Below are 6,024 nucleotides of genomic sequence, written 5' to 3' on the forward strand. Positions count from 1 at the left end.
CTGCAGTCAGGTACTGAGGTGAGACACAGCATCAGAGGAAGGGAAAGGCTGCTGACCTCTGACCTTTAACTCTTTCTTATTGTTTTGGGGCCAGGAGCTTATGGCTTCTAGCAACTTAACTCTCTCTCTTGCTATTCTGGGGCCAGAAGCTGCCAGCTTCAGGCCATTGACTCCCCATGACAGCAGCAGGGGCTTCAGAAAGAAACTTAGTCACTTATACTCATTACTCTTTGACTCTCACTGACCAGGCAAGAGGTTCAGAGTTCATTAACTCTTCATTAGCCAGAGGGAAAGGGAAGAAAAGAAAGGAAGGAAGGAAGGAAGGAAGGAAGGAAGGAAGGAAGGAAGGAAGGAAGGAAGTCAAGCACACACAGAGACACACACCACACAGGATGAAGCAGAAAAGGGCTCCATAAAATCTTTATTTTTGCTTTGCTTTCAGCTTTTTCTAGCTTTTTAGACAGAAAGTTTTCTATAAAAGAAAAAAATTACCTCAGATAAAATGTCACACAAAAGGGAGCTACAGCAGAACGCAGATTATAAATTCAAAGCAGTGTTTCATTTTATAAGCTCATTTTTTAAGTACAAAGCAACCGTTTCACACGGCCTTGCTTTGTCAGAGTGTACACCTGTAGCCTCATCCTTGGACCTGACTTAGAATGAACATTTTTCCCTTGATCACAAATCTGTCCCAAGCCTGTTTCTCTTAGTGCAGTTTATGAAAGCTCTTTATTGTAGTCCTTATTATGCAGCCTTTCCTTACCACTCTATGAGGAGGACGCACATTCTATTCTTGATTCTAACTTGATTACATCTTTTTGGCAAGACAGCTAAAACCATCTCCTTAAACTTCCTTCTTAAAATTATTTGAATCAAATTAGGAATTCTATAAAGTCATTGATAATCTAAGCAGCATTATTATATAAACATACATCTTCATATTGATCTGCAGGAGATTTGCCTAAGAGGGTGGGCTGATGCCCAGGAATCATTAGGCTATGTAACAAGGGTAGGAAAGGCATATCAACAGCAAGAAGCAATCCTGGGATGAAGTCTCTGGGATTTTTGCCTCTCGGAAAGCGCTCACTGAAGTCATGCAAAATGGTGGGCCATCTCCAGAAAACTCACTTGCTTTGTCATAGCCTTTCCTTGCTGGCTTCTGTCAAACACCCATGGCATCCCCATTCACTCATGACAACCACTAAAATCAAATAAATAATATCCAATGTGTAAGAGAGAGAGAGAGACAGACACACAGATACAGAGAGACACTCAGACAGACAGACAGACAGACAGACAGTGATAGAGAGAGATACAGAGACATAGAGGTAGAAAGAGACCCAGAGAGAGAGAGAGAGAGAGAGAGAGAGAGAGAGAGAGAGAGAGAACACCATGATGGTCAAGGACACATAGGAGCGGTCAGTCAGTCATTGTTGGAAGAGTGAGCCGCCAGACAGTGTGGCTTGAAACCAAAGCAAGTACAACGAGACAAGCCGACAAGAAATAAAGGGGTTCTAACCAGGGCTGTAAAAGCTGAGCCTGGATAAGAAATGGGACCAGAGGGTAGGAGGGTGGGACCAGAGTCCTCAGAAGGATGCACAACTCCCCCGAGGCCCTCCCTGACCTGTCCCTCTGGAGAACTATGCTAGAGGACAGTAACTTCTTCTCCCACTAATCCAGGGACACGCAAAGATCATCCACACTAAGTACAAGGGAAGGGAAGGGGAGGCGCCACGGAAAGCAAGGATTAAGTCAGATTTACTACCGCATGGTGAGATCCCATGCTCCCCAGCAGGAGCTCACTACCCTCTGAGCAGGAGGCTGAGAAGCTGGGGTGACACTCTCTCAGGTTAGTGGCCAGGCTGGACAGTGGACGGTGTTAGAGACAAAGCTACTTTTGGGTCCTGACCTCCAGGCAGGATTGGGGGTTCTTCCCAACTAGTGGCTAAAGTCATCTATAGTACCTACCACACACACACACACACACACACACACACACACACACACACCATCACCATCCTGCCTACAGCAGCCTCTGCGCTCACAACCTGGTGATCCCAATAAAGTCCTGCAGGAGCCTTCATTGAGAGCTTCCGCTATGCAGAACCGGGCGGCTGAGCTAGAGTCCCCCTTTCTCGGGGACTCTAGAATGTTCTGGTAAAGTGCAACTGATCTAGAGATCCTGAAAAAACAAACTGTGACCCCGCTCATGTCACAGGAACCAAGGGCTTAGAGCAGATCTAGTGTGACCACCACATACTATAGGTAGGGACAGTAAATCCCAGAGGTAGTTAAGTAGTCTGCCTGAAGCTTCCCTGCTCTGAAATCAGAAGAACTGGTTAAAGCCAGCCCTTGATTCCTAGCCCCTAACTCCTTCCATCGCCGGCATTTCCTGTCAGAAGCTGTGAGTGACAGGCTGGAAACACCGTATAGTGTCCAGAAGATTGTTATTACCAACCTCATTGTCCGAAAGCAAAACCTAAAGCGCCCATGGTGATTAATTAATCTTTGTGGATTTGACTCCCAACAGTCAGGGGAATGGTTCCCAGAGGCTCAGGTATTGGAATCCTTGGTCCCTAGGGAGTGGCACTATTCAAAAGGATTAGGAGGTGTGACACTGTTGGACAAAGTGGGTCATTGGAGCCCATCCAAGCTGAGTCTCTCTCTTCCTGCCTCCTGCAGATCTACACAGAGCTCTCGGCCACCTGTCCAGCACCATGTCTGCCTGCATGTCATGACTTCCACCATGATGATTGCGAACTAACCCTCTGCAATGGAAAGCAAGCACCATGAAATGCTCTCTTTTAGAGCTGCTGTGGTCACAGTGCCTCTCCAGAGCAGCAGCACTTGCAGCAGGATCTCTTGTTCACTGACAGCTTCTAGGGTTTCTCCTCTGCCTCGCATCTTATCAAAGGCATGCTGGGATTACAGATTGGCACTACTGAGTCCAGTAGGATTGACTGAAACAGGCCCTCATGCTTGCACAGTAAGTTGTCACCCCAGCTCTCTTCCCTCTGTAAGCTGCCTTTGTCAAGCATTTTAGCACAGCAATGAGAACAGTGTCTAACTTACTACCTACAACTTCAAGTTCTTTACCCGGTCATAAACAACCTGTTGCAATCACAGCCCAGCACCCTCACCTCTCCTGCAGAAGCCAGGCATGCCTCCTTTCCCCAAATCCATTTCCCTCATTTGCAAAGTGTGGAGGGGGGCCTGAGACAGAGCCCAGAGGCCCGGGCTCTGGACAGGCCTCTTCAATGTGTGGTTTCTGTAAGGACTCGGTGTTTCCTTAAATGGATCTGTAAAAATGGCTTTTATTCCTAATTAAGTATTTATTTTAATATAAACACAGACAGAGGTAGCATTTTACTGCAGTGTTCGTGTCACACTGATACTCCAGACACATGGTTTGTTCCATCCTAACCACTTATCTTGGAATACCCAGCTACTAGAAGACCGCCCAACGTCCTCCGTGTGTGAGAGATGGGAGCTGCAGCATCAGCGTCTCAGGCCAGGGCCCCAGAGGCCCGTGATGCATGGCTCAGCCGCCAGCTGTCCGCAGCTCCACAGCAACCTCAAAATCCTGGGCTCCAGAGAGTTCCCTTCCTGGGCCTCAAACTATCCTTCCCCACAGCACTTATCCTCTGGAGTCACAGCAGAGGAAACCTGAGAATTGAAACTCCCTGCTGTGAAGGCCCACAGAGGAGCAGCCTGGCAAGCTGACCTCCAGAAGTAGTCTCCACAGCATGCTGTGTTCACGGCTGTCCCCTGAGTTATGTTGCTGGCATCTCTCCTTGTTCCCAGAGCAGAGACCAGGCAGGTACTTGGGGTCAAGGCTGGAGCAGAGATCCGACTCCTCTGCTCTCTGCTTTGCTCTCTCTGCCTCTGTCCTGGGCCAGAGTCCCTTTTGCTCTTCCTGACCTTGTCCCTGCCCTGGCCTTCATCACTCTGCCCTGCGGTGTTACAAGATTCCCTCCTTGCTTTCCATTCCCCCTCCACCCTCTGGTTTCCTGTAAGTAAACACGACAGTCTATTCTGGAGTATAACAACAGGCCAGTATCCCAAATGGACAAGGGCCCCTGAGGACAGGCAGTGGAGCTGACTATAGCTTCTAGTTTCCAGTCAGGCCTGGGTGATCCCCCTACTGAACTAAAGGCACCATCTACTCTGGACTGTGCCCTGTGCGAGGTTCTAGGGGGACAGCTTCAGGATACACACGGCATGGCTCAGTCCCCGAGAGAAGGCAGGTCCAAGAAGCTGAAATTATCATAGGTCAGCTGCATGAAGGCCGCTGGAGAAAAGGCAAGGGGAAGAAAGGAAAGAAAGGGGAGAGGAAGAAATCAGAGTGGCCACCCTGGTATGACCTTGACACTCCAACATCTCTCTGTGGTATCAATTTCTGATTTGAAGAGAAACCGCCAGTCACAAGACCAACACACCTCACTTGAGTTCTAGACAGGGAGAGGGATAGGAACAAGACAGGTGAATCCCAAAAACTCGGGGACAATAAGCAAAAGGCAGAGATGTCTGTGGATATTTACAAGTGGGAACTGATGTGTAGAACTCAGTACCGGAAGGGGCTGGAGGCGCCATGTTGGGCTGGGAAGGTGGCAAGAAGAAGCCCCTGAAATAGCCAAGAAGCAGGCCAAGGAGATGGACAAGGAAGATAAGGCTTTCAAGCAGAAACGGAAGGAGGAACAGAAGAAACTCAAGGAGCTAAAAGCCGAGGCCACAGGGAAGGGCCCCCTGGCCACAGGTGGAATTAAGAAATCTGGCAAAAAGTAAGCTGTTCCTCACCTCTGAGGTGATGGTGACCCTCCTCTTCCATTCCTATTTAAACATCTGGATTCCCTGCCGTAAATAACATCTTTGCCACTACAGCTAGAATGAAGTGTTATCCTGTAATCTGTCCAACATCTGGATTCCCTGTCATAACATCTTTGCCACCTAATAGCTAGGATGAAGTGCTGTTCTAGAGTCTGTTGTTGTACACTGTAATAAACTTTTGTATAAAAGAACAAAACAATAAATAAAGTGAATACTGCAGTTAAAAAAGGAAAAGGAAAAGAAAAAAAAAAAAGAAACTCAGTACCATGCAGTCTTAGAGACCCGCCCAAGCATCCCACAAAGCAGGCTACTTCCCTAGCCTGTACTCTTGATCCTAGGGGAAGTGATGTGTAAACTGCCTCCCTGGAGGCGGAGCTCCTACTCTGAGTCTAGTCACACAGATGCCTTTGTACAGACCTCATCCATAAGCAAATTTGATTGCCCGTGTGGTAGCACACACCTGTGAACCCCAGCACTGGAGAGGCGGAGACAAGAGGATTGATGCTTTCAGTCTAGCTCGGAAAACAGAGCAGCATCCTGTCCCAACAACAAAACAAAAACACTACAAATTTTGGCTTGTGTCTGTAGTCTTGGTCCTTAGGATGCTGAGGCGGCAAGATCATTTGACTCTAGGATATCAGTACAAGTCTGGGAAACACAGTGAAACTGTCTCAAACAAACAACATCAGAGCTCAGTTAACCAAGACCCTTCATGCCTATAGCCTGCTGTGCTTCAGTGTGGTTCCAGTGTGGCTTTGAGGGCTCTTGTGTTCAGAGTTGGGTCCAGAATGTGCTGGTGCCACTGAGAGGCAGTCAGTCCTTTATGAGGTGGGACCTAGCCTGAGATTCTTAGGTCTCTGGGGAAGCTGCCCTTAGAAGAGATGGAGGTAGGTCTTATGGGACCCTGGAGTCTCAGGAGAGTTCTAAGAATGAGCCTGAGCCGGCAAGGCGGGTCACACCTGGACTCCTAGCACTCAAGAAGCAAAGGCAGGAGGATTGCTGTGAGTCTGAGGCCAGCTCTTAGCCCTTAGCCAACCCACTTTCTTGGATCTTATTTAAGATCCAACCCCTTCCTTCTGCATGCCCCTCCTATCGATGTCGTCCAGCGGCCCTGCCCAGTCTTGGCCTTCCACCCCCAGGCGAGCTAAATGCCTATCTTTCCTATATAAAGTTAGCCTGTCCCGACTAACACAGTTC

General features: G+C 48.4%; 1 pseudogene; it reads left to right on the forward strand.

The window, feature by feature from the left end:
- Nucleotides 1–4,591: 4,591 nt before the first annotated feature.
- LOC127697979 (translation machinery-associated protein 7-like) lies at nt 4,592–4,876 on the forward strand (annotated as a pseudogene).
- Nucleotides 4,877–6,024: the final 1,148 nt, after the last annotated feature.

This window comes from Apodemus sylvaticus, chromosome 1 (assembly GCF_947179515.1).
Source record: "Apodemus sylvaticus chromosome 1, mApoSyl1.1, whole genome shotgun sequence".
Lineage (NCBI taxonomy): Eukaryota > Metazoa > Chordata > Mammalia > Rodentia > Muridae > Apodemus > Apodemus sylvaticus.